General features: G+C 42.1%; 1 long non-coding RNA gene across 1 annotated transcript; it reads left to right on the plus strand.

Annotated features, from left to right (window-relative positions):
- Positions 1 to 11,888: 11,888 nt before the first annotated feature.
- Positions 11,889 to 13,348, plus strand: LOC139433944 (uncharacterized). Its single transcript, XR_011643328.1, has 3 exons — positions 11,889 to 12,160; positions 12,402 to 12,452; positions 12,768 to 13,348. It is a non-coding gene; the product is annotated as an uncharacterized lncRNA (long non-coding RNA).
- Positions 13,349 to 18,121: the final 4,773 nt, after the last annotated feature.

Genomic DNA, 18,121 nt, shown 5'->3' on the forward strand with positions numbered 1-18,121 from the left:
TAAGAGGGTGTGTGCCAATTACAGAGGCATCACACTACTCATCCTCCCCGGGAAAGTTTACTCCAAGGTACTCGAGAGGAGGGTCAGGCCGATTGTCGAACCTCAGATTGAGGAGGAACAATGCGGATTCCGTCCTGGTCGTGGAACGACGGATCAGCTTTTTACTCTCGCAAGGATCCTGGAGGGGGCCTGGGAGTACGCTTATCCGGTCTACATGTGTTTTGTAGACTTGGAGAAGGCGTATGACCGGGTTCCCAGGGAGTTACTGTGGGAGGTGCTGCGGGAGTATGGGGTGAGGGGGTCTCTACTCAGGGCCATCCAATCTCTGTACTCCCAAAGCGAGAGCTGTGTCCGGGTCCTCGGCAGTAAGTCGGACCCATTTCCGGAGAGGGTTGGCCTCCGCCAGGGCTGCGCTTTGTCACCAATCCTGTTTGTAATATACATGGATCGGATTTCGAGGCGTAGTCGTGGGGGAGGGGGTCTGCAGTTCGGTGGACTAAGGATTGCACCACTGCTTTTTGCAGATGATGTGGTTCTAATGGCTTCATCGGTCTGCGACCTTCAGCACTCACTGGATCGGTTCGCAACCGAGTGTGAAGCGGCTGGGATGAGGATCAGCACCTCCAAATCTGAGGCCATGGTTCTCAGCAGGAAACCGATGGACTGTCCAGTCCAAGTAGGGAATGAGTCCTTACCCCAAGTGAAGGAGTTCAAGTATCTCGGGGTCTTGTTCTTGAGTGAGGGAACAATGGAGCGTGAGATGGGCCGGAGAATCGGAGCAGCGGGAGCGGTACTGCAGTCACTTTACCGCACCGTTGTGACGAAAAAGGGAGCTGAGCCAGAAGGCAAAGCTCTCTGTCTACCGGGCCATCTTCATTTCTTCCCTCACCTATGGTCATGAAGGATGGGTCATGACCGAAAGAACGAGATCGCGGATACAAGCGGCCGAGATGGGTTTCCTCCGCCGGGTGGCTGGTGTCTCCCTTAGGGATAAGGTGAGAAGTTCGGTCATCCGGGAGGGACTCGGAGTTGAGCCGCTCCTCCTTCGCGTCGAAAGAAGCCAGTTGAGGTGGTTCGGGCACCTAGTTAGGATGCCACCTGGGCGCCTCCCTAGGGAGGTGTTCCAGGCACGTCCAGCTGGGAAGAGACCAAGGGGTAGACCTAGGACCAGGTGGAGGGATTATATCTCTTCGCTGGCCTGGGAGCGCCTTGGGATCCCCCAGTCAGAGCTGGTTGATGTCGCCAGGGAAAAGAAAGTTTGGGGCTCTCTGTTGGAACTGCTACCCCCGCGACCCGACCACGGATAAGCGGGAGAAGATGGATGGATGGATGGTCTGTTGTTGTACCATGCAGTGGTAAAAGTGCGCTTCTTCCCTGAAAACAATCTCTCTGGATAACGATCCAGTTTCACCTGGCTGGGTTTATTAACCCTAAGATCATCTGGGGCTGTTGGTCTTTGAGCGGTTGCTGGCCCAATAGTACCAGTTGATGTGCTGCGAGGTAGCGTCTGTAGTGGAGGCACCGACACGGAGCAGGAGGAGGAGGATGCTGCCGCTGCTGCTGCTGGCGGGTGTGGTACAGGGTGTGGCAACGCAGGTGGTGATGGTAGGGGCACAAGGAGCTGTCCCTCGGAGGACAGCGTTGGTGGCGGCCGCCTTGATGAGTCAAGGCTTGCACTCGCTAACTCAGCCCCGGGGTTTGCCGAGGTCAAGCTTGTGAGATTAAGGCGTGCTGCTGCAACGGAAGGTGCAGGTCTCCAGCAGCTGCTGTTCTTTCATCGCTATTTCGTTTGAATACATTCTTAGATATTTTAAGCCAATTTCTGATGTCCATTGTGTAATTCAAACAGAAATGGGAGTCTACAGAATGCACAATAAACAATAAACAAATCCAGAATTGGCGGCAGAGTTTGACGCTGTGATTGGTCTAAATGTGGACGAATCACAAATCACAACAGACACATGAATTTATTTGACGTAGCCTGCGATTTTTTTTGTAGTTACTATCTGACATCACATACATCGTAGCATAAAAGTTCACAGTTTATTTATAATTAAAAAAAATTAAAATAAAAATGTTTTAAAAAAAATTAAATGTTATAAATATTTTGTTAAAAAAAAACGTGTTTATTGGGGGAGGGCAGGAATGTTATTTTTGTTAATGGTGTGTGTGTGTCTGCCCAAGGACAATTTAAAGTAAAACCTAATAGAGGTGTCATACATAATAACCTAATAAAAGTAAATGTAACAACTGCAACAAAACAGGAAGATTAAATGTGGTCTCTTAAGTAATGGTTGATTAATAAATCCCATTTTATGTTTCATCATACTCTCAGAGTAGTCGTCCGGAAACTTGAAATGTTCGCTGCATACATGCGCCTGAGGATCTTTTGGTTCGGGCCGAGCACATTTCGCTAGCCACTGCCTCCGAACGTACTTCCTACGCTTACCCGTTGGCAATAGATGGAACCGAGCATTCCGTGGATTGTTCCTATCCGAATTGTGGCAATGTTTCGCGATACAATGAGGCATATTTCAATAGAATAGTAAGAGTAACTAGAGTAAACAACATGAACAAAGCACATCCGTCAATTTGTCCTCGACACCAAACGCATAGTTCACGTCACTTCCGGTAAAATAAGTCATGTGACAAGTCAAAATGGCGCCGCCCACAGGGTTGATGTTATTTCGGTAATTAATCAGCTTAAAATCACTGATAACGTCATCGGATTAAAAAAAAAAAAAAGAAGACTGGCAGAGACTGGTCTGTTTTATCGGATGATAATTATTTAAAAATGCGTGTCATGAGGATTGCCTCCCTTTAATAACCACCTGCCTCCGGACTGCATGGACATCCTCGCAGATAATGAAATACTCCACAAACGCCGTCCTCCACACAGAGGCTCTGGCCGTACGTTTTTATTTCATTCCACGTCTCCACACTCCATCCCGTCCATTCGGTCCTGTCACACGCCCACACTACGCCATCACAACAAACACCACGTGAATCTGACCAATCTCCTTCCACTCCCCCGGTCCACACAACCCCCCCCAGTGCAACGTCACCTCAGAGCAGCCCTGCTCAACCCACGCTCCATCCACAATAAAAGCCACATTCTGAATTGTTACGTGCCAGGCAGGCTGTACATGTGTGGTTTTCCTTCCCTCCTGTGTGTCTCTCTTCTCCCTGTCTTCTGCACAGCTAATCAGCAGCTGATCGGTATCTGCCTGTGCACCTGAGTCTGATGGCTGATTGGATCCTCTCACCCTCAGCTGGCCTATCAGCAACCAGGGCGAACATAAAGAAGGCACCCAGGAAGTCTTCTCTTTCTCACTCTGGGCCTGTTGCTGAGGAAGGAACACGGCTGTGTTTAGCAACTAAAGCTCTTTGAATACTCTGAACTTTGTTAATGTGTGTGTGTGTTGAGAGGTGGAGGAGTTAGGTAAGTCTGGGGTACCCTGTACATTTCTCACCACCAAGCTAACTATTGTTTAGACACACTAGGTAAGCGGATTGTTGCCACCCCTGTATATTGTTTTGTCAAATTCTTTGTAGTTAGTTAGTGAGGGTTTTTGTTTGAGTTTGGTTTCAAAGGATAGTTGTAGAGATAGGCCTGGTTTTGTTATGCTTGTTTCTTTTGTTTGGCACAATCCTTTGACTCCTCCTCCTCCTCCTGCGTATGAGCTTGTGCCGGAGGCCTACAGACAAAAGTTCAGACACCATAAAAAGTCTGCTGACATTTGTTGAGTTTGCGCGAGAGAAGGGCATTCTCTTTGATAAATGGTGTGCGGCTAATGAAGTGAAGCATCATTTTGAGAGTCTTCGTCAGTTACTTCTCTTGGAAGATTTTAAGAATTCTTTGCCTGAAAGGATGGTGATATTCTTAAATGAACAAAAGGTCACTTCACTGGTGTTGAGAGCTTCATAGTATGTTGAATACTTAAAACGAAAGTTAGTTATAATAAAATATAATCAATTATATTCTTGTATAACCCACAATGAAAATGCTTCATATTTTAGGTCTTTCTATATTTACAGCATAAACAAAACAAAGTGGTTTGTTAAGATTGAGTGTAAGGCCTATAATGATTTATGTCCTACTCTCTTATCAGAGAGTAGGCAGGTTTTTTCCTCTCACAGCAGGGAGGGGGGCTCCGGACTCAAGGAGAAACACATTGAGGCCTCAAAAAGGTGGTTATGTCATAGTCATAGAATATGTCTAGTCATGTTTTGTTTTACACAAACTTGGGAAGGTGTGTCTTATGCCAGAGCCAATAGAATATGTTGGTTGGGTATAGAGGAGGTGTTTGTGGGTTTTCTATCCGGTTTTTTGAGCATAAAAAGACTGGCTTTTTTGGATTTCGTTGGGGAGAGAGGGGGAAACCCCTGGTATACTCTCTCCCGGTAGGCTCTGGCCCTCAGAGCTGGGTTAATAGCTCTCGGTAAGTGGTTTGCTGGAAGATGTTGCTAGATCGTACCAGAATACATGATTAGACTTTTGCTGGAAGACGTTGTTAGAACTACCAGAATACATGATTAGACTTTTGCTGGAAGACGTTGTTAGAACTACAAGAATACATGATTAGACTTTTGCTGAAAGACGTTGTTAGAACTACCAGAATACATGATTAGACTTTTGCTGGAAGATGTTATTAGAACTACCAGAATACATGATTAGACTTTTGCTGGAAGACGTTGTTAGAACTACCAGAATACATGATTAGACTTTTGCTGGAAGACGTTGTTAGAACTACCAGAATACATGATTAGACTTTTGCTGGAAGATGTTATTAGAACTACCAGAATACATGATTAGACTTTTGCTGGAAGACGTTGTTAGAACTACCAGAATACATGATTAGACTTTTGCTGGAAGACGTTGTTAGAACTACCAGAATACATGATTTGATGATTTGAATGAATATGAATTAAGGTTTTAGATAAAAAATATAACCCCAGCGTGATATGTTTTGTATGATTATAATGTGTTAAAAGGTAAAGACTCTGTATTGGTTTGGACCTACTTTTTCTTCAAATAAACTGATCTCACCTTTTGGATTGGGACAATAAAAGGGAAAATCTGTGCTCTCCTCTCCTGCTTCAAAGGTAAGACTGCACCCTGCCACACACACGTTTAGGTAGGAACACACCCCATTTACTGATACCAAAATCCTTCGGGATCGCTTAAACAGATTAAAAAGAGTTGTCTGAATAGAAACAGCAGTTAATTGAACCTGGTTCTTCGGGGAGTTAATAGAGGTGAGATCTTGCTGACGTTTGGTGGATCTGAGCCAAGCAGTAAACTTACATAGACTCAGTAACTTCGGTCAGGTCAATTAGTGAGGTCAGAGTAATTTACCGGAATAAATTATCAGGACCTCACCTATACTCTAAACATGGCGCCCAACGTGGGGCTCTGTGAAAAGTAATACTTTTACAGAGTCAAAATACACGAACCAAAACGACCTAGTGAAAAAAGTCGATGAGTACAAATCAGCGAAATACAGGCTGAAAGTCTTGTTAAAATACCTACCCGAATCCTAGAATATATATTTTAACTTAAAGTGTAGTAATTTAAGTTGATACTATTGCACCGGACTGAGGGTTATATTATATCGGATATTGCTGTCTGTTAAAGAAGCTAAAGTAGGTTCTTCTTCCCCTAGCCAAATTGAGAAGCCCCTGTGGTCCCTTTAATCACAGGTTTAGTGGCTAGTAGTGAAGTCAGCCGTAGGAGCACTGCTCAGTATCTGTCCAATTACTTTGAAACTTATAGGTAGGACTTGTCAAAGAGCTGCGGTTTGAACTTTTGCGTTAAAACATAACGTGGGGAAGAGTTAATAGGAGATTTAATAAAGATAAACATAGATCTAAAGGTACCTATGCTGTTGAAACAGCTCGAAGCTCGATACATAACACTCTTAACTGAGGTGTCCGCATGTACTAGCTGAATCCAGAAGAGTAGCCTAGAACCAAGTGACGGTATAGTCGGACTGATTCATCTGGCGTGAGTAATAGCCTAGAAACTTGCATGTGTATAAAAGAGTGAACGTAAACCCTTGAATAAAATAAAAAGAATGGCTGATGAGGTTAAAACGCAATTTAATGACTCAGAGCCAACCACACAGGGAGGGATACACAGAAGCAACATCCGGAGCTTCTGCTCGCCCTGGTCAGCTTAGCCCAGACCCACGGGCGTACCGCGACCTAAATACTTTCCTGTCAGACTACCGTTTGGACAGAGAGCCACAAGCAGGTGGTATAATGTCTGAGACCCTACCTCCACCCTCAGTGATGTACCTGAACGCGTTCAATGAACGATCGTTCATGAACGCGTTCATATTTTGGGCGAACGTGAACTGAACGTACTGTATTTCCGCTAGATGAACGTAATTGAGAACGCGTTCATTCTCAGCGGTGTATAACGGCGTTCAAAAGTGCGTTCATTCTCAGCACTGTATCATAACGGCGTTCAAAAGTGTACCAGATTTCATATGCCTTTCAGCCGAAAACCCAGTTAAAACACACCGTAAACAGGCTTCAAAATAATGCGGAAAACCACCCAATTTGGCAACAGCAAGCTGCCTGTGACGCGTACGCGCCTGTCACCCCTGGCTGTCGCACTAAAATATAAATATACTAAATATATCAGACTCCTCACAACAAACAATGTGGAACCGCGGAACCGGCGAGCATTGAATGAATGAATGAATTAGTATGGACGAAGCCGAGAGCAGCTGCAGCAGCACTCGCTCAGAGTGAGACTCTACGGCAGGGGTGGGGAACCTCCGGCCTCCGGGCCGTATACGGCCCGCGAGACAATTTGGTACGGCCCTCGAGGTAATTTATAAACACACGCAAAAAATAAAAAAATGAAAGAAATCTAGACCGCAAAATAATTAAACAAGGAAGTGCCTGTTTTTCCTGGCCAAGATCAGGGTCCTTGAACACAACACGAGCCTAACGTGTCATCACGTGGTATATGTCTCGACTGACAGGGGTGCAGTTCTGACGGAGAGCACCAGAACGCCACTCCAGCACTTCAGAAATGGCAGAAAGTCCATACACATGCCGCAGTTTCTGCGTGTCTGTGTCTTTAGTTGAAAGCCCAGTGGCGATCTGCTCATCTGTCATACAGTCAATAACTTTGTTGTTATCATTAGCATCTGGTTAGCTAGCTATGCTAACGAATATAAGAAGCTTTGTCTACAACCAGTGAGGTAAAGGCACATCTTTATATGATCATTATAGTTATAAAAAAAATAAGAGAATAAAGTAAACAGGTATAAAATACTATATGATAGTTATTAATAAAGAAGAATACAGTTTGAAAGGGGAGTGATTTGTCAAATATCCATAAATTAAAAGAAAATCTGCTTACAGTTGTGTTTGGGTGTTGAGAGATGTGTCCATAGATCTCCTAATGTTGCTCTCAAAGTGCACCAGATTGATGCTTTTAACTTCAACATTTAAAAAAAATCTTCCCAGGGGAGCATGCCCCCCGGATCCCCTTAGAGGAGGTTAGGTCCCCCCCCCCACTTAAATCATGTTCACATGAATAGGAAACTAAATACATTTGCACACATCTTGTGTCCATATCTTTCTGTTTTGGTGGTCACGCCACACCGTGCACGTGCATGCATACGCGAGTCATGGTGAGATATCTGGATTAAGAGGTTGCTTTTTCTTTGCACAGAATGAAATGAATGGGCTGTGATTTTAGTTTTTTTAAGCAGAGGTCAATAACTTGTACGGGCCTCTGAGGATATTGTAAAAATTGAAATGGCCCATTAACATCGTACAGGAGACAAATAATAGCTCGCAGCAACTTATTGAAAAAAGAACTATGAACTATAAATTAGTTCATTTTTGAAACCATGAACTTTAGTTCAACATTTTGAATTATGAACTATGAACTGAACTAGTTCATTTTAAAATGTGTGAACTGTGAACTGAACTAGTTCATGTAGAAAGTGAACTTTCCCAACACTGTCCACCCTACAGGGATAAAAGCTCAAACATGCCATTTGAGTATCTACTAATCCTAGAAGAAAACACATTGTTAGACATGATATTCAGGGAAAAGGAATGTTGGAAATAATAAATGTCAATTATTGAAAATCTTAAACTAGTCAACAAACCATGTTAGTGAACCCTGCTAATAGGAAGCTAAAACATGCAGGAGGAATAGCAGCAGCTCTGGCAAAGAGAATAGGTCCTAGCACAGAGTGATAATATGATAAGGACTATTAAACGGTCAGAAGGCAAGGTGGTGATCAGATGACCCACAAATACTGGTTGTTTTGCATGTACTTTTAAGAGAAAACCTAAGTGGGAACTATCAGCAGATATCAAACCCCAACAATATCTTCAAAACTAATATGAGGACATTTTTATGCGAAGCTAAAGCTCAAATACTTTACCAAAATCAACTAAACTATTTTGCTCATGCTTACACTTTTGGAAAAAAAAAAAAATCTCCCCCTTTCTCTGCTCCCGAGGTGCTGCAGAAAAACCCAGCACACGGGGTCAGATACAGGTGTGACCTCTGGAGGGGAAGAAAATCTGAACAGACCACGGAGCGACCCATTAAAACTTTTATGGCCTCAGCACAGAGAGGAAGATGGAGATAAGAAACTCTCCCAAAGCACACCCCCACCCCCACCCAGCACAAGGGGAATAGTGTTCCTCTCACCAAAGAACAAATCACCTCTTAACCAAGTCAGATCTAAAATAGACATAGCTCCAGTTGTTAAGAAAAGAGGGAGATTCAAACAATTATCTTAACACCAGAACAAAAATATCAATATCAAAAAACTGAGAGAATAAGAATGGAAAATAGCAGAGGATGATGTCAGATCCAGATGTGGAGTTTAGGACCACAGGAAGTAAGCCACACAGGGAAACATTGAAACCCTTAAAGAAAACCGCTGCTCCAAAGGTAACACTGTTTACAGAGGGGAGTTTGCGAAAAGGTGACCAAGCAGACACTTGGGCCTTTATAATGAAAACTAATTCAGGTGAAGTACTTCGCAAGCAAAAGGGTGCAATACCAGGTACAGCACGAACTGCTGAGGCAAAGGCCATTTGTTGAGGGACTTATTTTTGCTAAACAACGTAAAATAACACACATCCGTATTGTTACTGATTATTGTTACAAAGCAGGTAAAGAAGAGCTTAATAACTGGGAACAAAGGCAGTTCAATGTGAAAGGTGAAGCACTTACACATGCCCTTCAAGTGAGGGTCTTATTGCAGAGTTAAAGGCAGGCATGTACCTGGAGTGGAATCATGTCCGTAGCCATACAGATAAGATCAAATTAGACTATCAGGGAAATAGAGAAGTTTTACCTTGCTTAAAGCCGGGGAAGAGTTAACCACCTGACTTCCATATTCCCTAGAATATGGAAAAAGGGTAGAAGCATTCACGTACCCCCTGAAGAAGCTCCTCAGGTCGTGCGTGAACTACACAGCAGTTTAGGCCATGTGGGCCTATTTCGGATGAGAAAATATTGTCTCCACAATAAAATCCTCATACCGAAACCTCATACACTTACAACACACGGTCAACATGTCTTCAATGTGTAGAGGTGGATGGGTTCAAGAAAATGTATCCTGAGCATCTTAAAATAATAGAGGAAGAACCACTAATCAGTTTTAGGGCTGACATATGTAAAACAAATTGGGACATTCCAATCAATTTGACAAGGCTGAATATATTCCTATATGTATGGAAAAGCTACCTAGGGCAAAGGTCAGGTCATATCTAACTATCATACCTTTTCCGTTTAAGTTCAGAAATCGTGTATGGGTGACCAGAAAGGGGCGAAGTCCAGAGAAGGGTTAGCTTAAAACTAAATCAGAAGGTTTGGATACAGTGAAGTCAGTCTCTGGGAACGTAGTTTCACTCCAGAAGAGAGGACCGGTTCACCCGGGCCAACTGAGTTTAGAATCCAGATAGGAATATGACTACGGCCTACCGGCCCACTGTTGATGCCATCAGTCTCACATCACATGACATGTTTTGCACACACCCGTGGCAGTTAATGTGCTTTCTTCCACAGGAGAGGATGGCTTTTTGTGGGATCTTCCCGCAACAATTTAGAAGTTGCCTTGGTAAATTCGGTACCAAGGGATATTTTATAGAGCAAAAGAGGGAATTTAAGTCTGAGTAACAAGTAATAGCTCAAATGCAAAGGATTTAACAGTAGAACTGTTAGAATCTTTAGTGCATTATGCAAAGAAAGATGGCAAGAGGAAACTCTGTCTATTAGCATATGGATCATTGGAGCTTGAATGGAGAATACCTCAGTATCAAAGAGGAAATGGGAAATAACCTTTGTATTTTTCTCAGTGTTTTTTAATTTTATACTATTAGTTTTCTTTTCAGTTATTTTAATTGTTATATGCCTACACCCTACAACAGTGTTCATTTAAATTAGATTTTCTTTTTTTAGCACGTCTTCCTTCTTCTTTTTTGCTGGTTTTCACACAGCATGGAGGTGTAGGGCTGTCAGGTCGTTAAACTGATAAGAGTAAGTTATGGCCCAGTGCTTGAGAAAACCCTTGGGGAAGTTTTTAAACTGAAAACAACTTTTTATGAATCAGAGAAATGATTTATACTTGATCTTAGCTATATTGTTGAGATTAATACCTCAGCAATCTACCAAGAGGATTTGAACCTGCCTAGCGGGACAACTTCAGTCACAGTGCCTCAAGTGAAGCCAAGTCCTGGACCCAGGAAACCTGTGCAGCATGGAGCCAGCGGCTGAGTCACCTGTACCCTGCCAGTGGAGGATGATGTTTCTTCCAGCTCTGTGGGACAGGCTGCATCTCTATCCGCTGAGCCACTCCGATCGCAGGGGATTTCCCAAAAAGGGACGACGACTACCTGATAACTGCATGGTCAGATATCAGACGCCAGGTAGCAGCAGCCCTACCTACCCCTGACACTGGTCCACCTCACCATCTCCAACGACTTCGTGCTGGTCAAGGACTAACGGAGAAAGAGCTGGAAATCCAACCGTTGGCAAGGTCCCTACCAGGTGCTCCTCGTCACCCAGACAGCGGTCAAGGTCACCGAGAGAGCTACGTGGGTCCACGTCAGCCACTGCAAGGTCGTAGTCACAGGCCGGGAGAGACGGTAGAAACAGCCGACAACAAGTGACGTGCCAAGTCACCACCAGCACCACACTCACACTGCACACACAGGATGCCATGAGCGAGTGCCAGCTAAGCTGTTTCATATGCTTCTGGTTCCTCGTTTGTGCTATCATTGTGTGGGGCCTCATTGACCTTGTCACAAAGTCATGAGCGATTATTGACAAGGTCTAAAAAATCCACAACAACTGTCGGCCGAGTTATCTGGCTTTCGTTTGGAGGTGTCATCCAGGGAGGAACCTCAACCCCTCCATGGTCAGGGTCAAGGATTTACATCAGATAGCAACATGGATTTAGGAGTCTACACCGGAACCACAGATAGGCCCCGCTCCTGCAAGTGCCAGGCCGAGTGGGGGTGTGCACAAATCTATGATCATCATGACTCTTTTTACTCGGGTGCCTGACCTGTGATGACGAGAACATTCCAGTGAGGTACTATGTTTTCGGTGTTCTCCACACCAGGTTCATCAAAAGGTCGTCCTGATTACACATACTGAAGAACTTTTCATGATATTGATGCTTGAAGTTTTACGTATGTAATATGTATGTGTTTTTACGATTTTATCTGTTGCTGTTTGATAACTTTGCGTTTTAAAAAGAGGGTGTTGAGAGCTTCATAGTATGTTGAATACTTAAAACGAAAGTTAGTTATAATCATAGACTGTATATATAAATGGACGTAGGGTCCGTGACGTCACCCATAGGATTCTGCAGAGTTGCCGTGAAGCCCTTAGTAGGCGGAGTCGGCCACTAACGGCTCGACAGCGACGTCAGAGTCTAACTCCCGCCTTCTCCCGCCTGCTCCAAATAAGGGCAAAGAGGCGGTGCTGAGGCGGAGCCGAGGTTGGACAGGGCGGGACCTGCTGCCACCGAGCGTGATGTTCCAGACCTAGCTCAGGCTAAGAAGCTAAGCTAACATGCTCTATTCAGTATTAAGCTAACAACCTATGCTAACAACCCAGCTTGAGGTCACTGCTCCTCGTTCCCGGCATATTCTGAAGGTAAGATACCCTGTAACTTTACAAAACGTGTTCTTTTGATTTAAATGTTCTTGAACCTACACTATACAATTGTTTTTTAAGTGCTTCACCGTTTTTCAAATATAAATGTCATTTGTAACTAAACTTTGTAAACTAGCAGAGATATGGCCAGTGTTGCGTGAATTAAATGTGATTAATGAAATATGACTGTAGAAAAAGAAAGGTGCTTTTATATTGATTAAACCATTTTTATTTCTTTCAGCATTAAGAAAAATGAAGATGGCAACCTCCTCCACGCCAAACTGCACAACCTGTAAATTGATGGTCCTGGCTTACTTTACATGACTTCAGATGGTTGACATTACACACAAACATACTATACATATACATGTGTGCACAATTGTAGATAAACAGCACACAGTATATAAATATATATATATATAAACTGTGTGCTGTTAATCTGTTTTTTGAGGTTTTGCTCTCTTGTTACTTTTAACCATACAGGTGTGATTTCATAGTTATTTTGCATGTTATTGTCAAAGGAACAACATGAGAAACCCTTTATAATTGATTTGATATTCCTCATGATCTGAAGCATTTGTTGCTCTCATTTATTTTCCTCCCATAGTGACTGTATGGATAATCGGAGACAGCTATGTCCGGCATGGAGCCCAGAGAGCTACAGAGACCATCGGCAGCAACCTTGGCCTCGACCTGAGGGTGTGCTGGTTCGGTTGGGGTGGACTGCGCTGGAGAGGTGTCCTCCCTTTCTTTTCCTACTCCCTGCGAGGAAGAGCAGTCCCGGATGTCCTCCTCATCCACTGTGGCGGCAATGACTTGGGGGATGTGCCCAGTGTTCAGTTGCTGAACCAGATGAAGGAGGACCTGCACCAGCTTCACCATCGGCACCCTGGCATGAAGATCATGCTCTCCCAGATGAACCAGAGGCGCCGGTGGAGGGCTGGTGCAAATCCTGTCAAAATGGACAAGGCCCGGAAGTTTGTTAACAGTGTTATGGCTACTTTTGTTCATAGCCTAAATGGTGCCATTGTTGACCACTCCAACATTAGACATGACAGTCCTGGGCTGTTTTTGCGAGATGGAGTTAATTTCACCCCTTGGGGAAATGATATTTTTTGTAAAGTCACTAGCCAATTGCCTGAAAGACCACCTCCAAAGACTGTGAACTGCTAAAATGTCCCCCAATGGACTCTGTAGCTCTCCAGGCCCACGCTGGGCATGGCTGTCTGTCAAACCTTTTATTTTGTATTTGTTATGATGTTTTTTGTTATTTTATTTGTTAAAATAATTATGTATTTATGTAAATATTGAAAATAAATTACATTCATATTTTCACTTCTTTTGTCTACTGCTTACTGAAAATGTTAGCTATCACATCCAAATGGGACTATCAAATGAAAGGATAAGCTTACCATACAATACAGAAAACATTACACATTAAGGCTCAAATCTTTTCCCAAGCCGGAGCAGTCTGAAAAGAGTCCCAAGTTTAAAAACACAACATCTTGACAATGAATACTACACTGTCATTTATCATGACAATGCAAACAACAGGAAGGTCTCCCCTAGTCCCATGTATGTTGGCATCAATGTCATAAGCATACCATAGAATGTAATTATGAAGTGCAATACCCACAATCCCTACAGGGTCGTACCGTCACAGAAGATAATACCTTTTAGAGAGTTTCTAAATTGTTCAGTATGCAGATAAATATTTGTTTTACAATAGAACATTTTTTCTCTATAAATGTTCCCACATGTTGTGAGCATCTACTTTAAATCTTTTGTCAACAAATAAAAAACATCTTAATTTCCTTTAGGACAACATTTTGTTCATAACACCACTACATTAACAATAAGCATAGGAAAATGATAACTGTCAACATTTAAGATTGTGCTTTTACTCTTTATGTAATCAGATCTATTTACATTGAAAATGTGATAAATACACAAGCCACATTGAAAGTTACATCTTGCATTTTATGAAAAGTAAAGGTTTCGAATCATTGTATGACTTAAAGGGATAGTGGAAATCCGCGAATTTTGGGTTTAACTTATGTATTTTTATTAAAAATAAGCATAATAAACCATTTTTTTTAATTTCATGCGCCTAGTTTCATTTTATTTTCAATTTTACTGCTCCCGACCACGCCCTCTCAATGAAACGAAATACTTCGGGAATCTTCGGGTGATGACGAAAACAAAGGAAGACGGGCACAAACATTGGACGAGGCACGAGTATTTTATTATGTTTTCTGGCTGATTTAATGCATCATTAGCCTGTACCATTGTGTACAACGCCATTTATTGCCTGTCGATTAGGCGACCGGAGGCCTCGTCATCCGATAATCCGGTACACAGTGTCGAATGTGTACACTACAGTCATCATATAGACATGATAGACTAACAGTACTGTGAGTACAGCCTACACTTGACAGGCAGCCTGGCTAGCCTAGGATTAGGACCATACTACGTCAAAAGACCGATTGGCTCTAGCTGTATATCATGCTAGTATACAATTCATTTAAATGTATTCATGTAATTAATGCCCATAAGGCTGTTACATATACAATAATAAATGTGACAAGATAATTTATGTGAACCTGACCCTGGTATGTTATGAAATGTACCCTACATGCAGTCATCCTCGGGCATAGCTATAGGCCTACAGTGCATGCATGCCAACTTTTGCAATATATAATATAGCGCCTAGCGTGAGCTATGCTTAGGGACCTACCAGTCAAGATTATTTGTGCGTAGGGGTGCATCATCTGGCGCCTGGTCCTGGTCATCCTCGCCATTGCCCATGCCGTGAACTAACTCCATCACCTCGGGCTCGAACAAATAAGGACGTAATGGTCCATCGTCTGGCTCAATATTCTCACCATCGTCGCTTACTGAACCGGATTCAGATTCAGTTCCTAAAACTACATTTTCGCAGGAAAGCCGAGAGGATGTTTCTGACTCGCTATCATCACTGGATACCTCGTACAATCCTTCTTCTTTGTCTGGTATATTTGCCCTTCCACGTTCATTCTGCATAGACGCCATGGTTTGTTATTGTTTCGTCTTCCTGAGTTTTCCTCACTTCCGGTTTGGCTGACTCGATCATTTCGTTTCTAAAAAAGTTCGGGGAAGCTGCAATAAAGTGCTTCTAACATGCGTAAGGCAATTATTATATTTTTTTAATCAGGTGTGATTGTTTTGGTACGTAATTATGCTTGTATATAAGTTAAAACGAAACTATTTGGGGTTCAATTTCCACTATCCCTTTAAGTACACTACAAAATAAATTAAAGATGTGCAACAACTGTATCAGTAATTAAAATGATATAACTTATGCACAGGCTTGGGAGGGCTACTTGCCAAAAACACAACCAGTAACTTCATGTGAGTATCAAGATATAAAAGTAATGTAACCTGATAACTTTCTTTTTCTTTTGGATTACTTCAATATCAAATGCAATGCAAATAAACACAGGAGAGAAGGAATATGAATATGATTTTTTTACTTAAAATGTATAATATAATACCATAAAGCAGATTCAGGCAGTAGGTATAGATTCACAATGAAAGTATTAGCCTCCAGAACAGTACGGCTTCCAGAGAAGAGATACCATTTGATCATTTTACAACAACCACTATCTGCTCTTTTTAGGTTTTGAATAAGATTGTAATCCTGAGTTTCCCTATTATTAAAAAAAGTAAAACTAATCCGATTACATCTCTTCCTATGTAACTAAGGATTACACTTTCATTTTTTTCTATACGATCTTGATTCGTGTTCGATGTAATCCATTACTATCTAAGCCAATACAAGTCATCACTTTTGGAAAATTGTCTCAAGTTATAAATGATGCCTTCAATGTCTTTCACGTGGAGAAGACATCCCATTGGCCGAGGCGTTGCAACTTCCCTCAAGCGTCCTACATGAAAGAAAGATCACATGTTAGAAATGTATGCACAAACTATTCAGTACGACCCGTCTTAGTTTAAAGCCCAAGTGTGAGAGTGAACAGAGGCGGAGTCTGTTTGTTGGCTGCTGCTCCCCAAACCAACATCCTCCTCACAAGCATTGACTGTTGGAACGTCATTATGCTCCACATGTGGAACAACAAAGGCTTCTTCAGGTGTGTCTTGTATCATAATGATATTGCTCTGATCAGCAGCAAGACTGTTTTCACCACTACCATGGTCTACATCTGCAACCTCCTCATTGCTATTAACAGTCGAACTAGGAGTGTCACTGACCTCGTCATTGTTACTCACCTACTTCTCCTTCTAGGCTGTTGTTCTTTGGTGAAATACAAAATGGTGGGCACTGCAGTGTTTTTCAGGCATCTCCTTCTCTAATAAAAATAATAAACAAAAACACATAAAATAACTTGTTGAGGTCTGTAGATATTCAACTTTCTTTTGAATAATGTTGTTTTAAATGTAAGAGTGCATTATAAAAGACAATAGAGGGCCAACATGTTAACTATGCAGTTAATCCATTCAACAATTACGTGTTTCCAAGATTCAGATTCAAAGGATTTATGTCATAGCACATAGGCTACAGTGTGGGAATGGCAATGAAAATCATCTGTCCCGAGCTCCTCCAACAATGCAACAGTTATATAAGACATAAAACAATAAAAGAAATTCAAAATTAAATTAAGAATAATAAATTAGTGCAGGCAGAAATCTATATACACGTAAATATAATAAGACATGCAAGAACAGAATGTAAAGATAAATATTGTATAGTAAAATTAAATCATTTTTTTTTTTACAGTGATAGCTGTTAAGATAAATAAGTTATAAGATGACAACAGATGAATGAATGTTGCTATTAAAATAATGTAAAAAAAGGTAATATAATTCATCTGTTTTTAACATAGAGTATGTGGGGGGAAATGGCAATTCTCTATCTATGATAAAGAGTCTTTGCATAAATTGAAGAGAAATGTGATGGTTTGCAAACAAATCGATTTCTATTTTTCTTTACTTAACTGGCAAAATCTTAATTTGGCCTTTAATAAAAAGAACATTACTCATCACTGATGTGCAAGCTGTGCCATAACAATTATTTAGCATTGTATGATGTATAACATGTATTTAATTAGTAACAACAATTTACACTCACAAATGGAACCAAGTTATTTTGTTTTTAAAAAAGGATCTGTACCCATGAGTCCGTGCTGAAGGGATGACTCTCAAAGTGTGCACTGCACAGGCGAGAAGAAACGTTGGGGGTCCATGTATTCCTCCGGATGTTCAGCACCCACTGGTCCAGCCTGTCTGGATCACCTAAAGGAAACCTTTATTCAAAAATACATGAAAACCGACCCAAAGACAACAGGAGGGTTAATGCCATATTCACTTAGTAACGCATGAACAACTTTTACAAATATTTCTATATAGTCTGTGTTGGTAAATGTAATCTAGGTTGCACATTTCCTGCTGAAATACATGCATGGGCCTACCAAGTTACTGCGTGGCACTTTGGTTTTGATAAAACAGTGTAGTTCCACTATATAAACGTTACATTCATAATCAAACGAGACAATATGCAAGATAAATAGCTATTTGTTGTTATTCTTAATGCTTGTCATTCACACGTTAATAAAATAAAATAAGTACCGATACATAGCAGAACAATTGTGGCGATGTTCAGCTTAATAAGCCTTGTTCAACATCATTTCTTTAGCTAATACTATAGCGGGCTGCAGGCGAACCAAGTCCGCGTTTCGCTGCATTCCTTGATCTCCAGTTATAACGCCGGGCTCCGCCGCTGGCCGAAGCTAACGGAGCCGCAAAGGGCTAGCTACGGCTCCGGTTAGCTTCGGCTCCGGTTAGCTTCGGCGGCGGACTCCGGCGGCCACCACTGGGATAATTGGGTCGCCTTTTAACATTTGCTCCCATTTAGCATTATGGGCGTCATAGCCATAGACTATAAAAGTCTTACCCAAGGCTGAA

The sequence above is a fragment of the Pseudochaenichthys georgianus genome, chromosome 6 (assembly GCF_902827115.2).
Source record: "Pseudochaenichthys georgianus chromosome 6, fPseGeo1.2, whole genome shotgun sequence".
NCBI classification, from domain to species: domain Eukaryota; kingdom Metazoa; phylum Chordata; class Actinopteri; order Perciformes; family Channichthyidae; genus Pseudochaenichthys; species Pseudochaenichthys georgianus.